Here is a 1,167-nt window from a genome sequence, read left to right as displayed (position 1 = left end):
GAGTTTATCCAACGCTCAATCATTCCCACTAGCAACCGGTCCGAAGTTACTATAGACCGGGCTATCATGATTCATAGCATCATGATTGGAGAAGAAATAGAAGTTCATGAGGTTATATCCCAAGAACTTTATAAGGTGGCGGACAAGTCCTCTACCTTGGCAAGGTTAGCCTTTCCTCATCTCATTTGTCACCTCTGTTATTCAGTTGGAGTTGACATAGAGGGAGACATCCCCATTGATGAGGACAAGCCCATCACTAAGAAGAGGATGGAGCAAACAAGAGACCCCTCTCATCATCAAATCCCTGAGATACCTCAAGGGATGCACTTTCCTCCACAAAACTATTGGGAGCAACTGAACACCTCCCTAGGAGAATTGAGTTCCAACATGGGACAACTAAGGGTGGAGCACCAAGAACATTCCATCCTCCTCCATGAAATTAGAGAAGATCAAAGAATTATAAGAGAGAAGCAACAAAGACAAGGAAGAGACATTGAGGAGCTCAAGCACTCCATAGGATCTTCAAGAGGAAGAACAAGCCGCCATCACTAAGGTGGACCCGTTCTTTAATCTCCTTGTCCTTCATTTTCCTGTTTTTCGAAAATTTATGCTTATGTTTGTGTCTTGTGATCATTAGTGTCTTAGTATCTATGCCTTAAAGTTATGAATGTCCTATGAATCCATCACCTTTCTTGAATGAAAAATGTTCTTAATTGAAAAAGAGAAAAATTGCATGAATTTTGAATTTTGATGTGGTGGCAATACTTTTGTTTTCTGAATGTATGCTTAAACAGTGCATATGTCTTTTGAATTTGTGGTTCATGAATGTTGGCTCTTGAAAGAATGATGAAAAAGGAGACATGTTACTGAGGATCTGAAAAATCATAAAAATGATTCTTGAAGCAAGAAAAAGCAGTGAATACAAAAAAAAAGAGAAGAAGAAAAACGAAAAAAAAGGGGAAGAAAAGAAAACGAAAAAAAGAGAGAGAAAAAGAAAGAAATAAAGTTGTGATCCAAGGAAAAAAGAGTGTGCTTAAGAACCCTGGATACCTCTAATTGGGGACTCTAGCAAAGCTGAGTCACAATCTGGAAAGGTTCACCCAATTATGTGTCTGTGGCATGTATGTATCCGGTGGTAATACTGGAAGACAGAGTGCTTTGGGCCAC

This window comes from Arachis hypogaea, chromosome 9, assembly GCF_003086295.3.
Source record: "Arachis hypogaea cultivar Tifrunner chromosome 9, arahy.Tifrunner.gnm2.J5K5, whole genome shotgun sequence".
Lineage (NCBI taxonomy): Eukaryota > Viridiplantae > Streptophyta > Magnoliopsida > Fabales > Fabaceae > Arachis > Arachis hypogaea.
Note: the sequence above shows the minus strand (reverse complement) of the source record.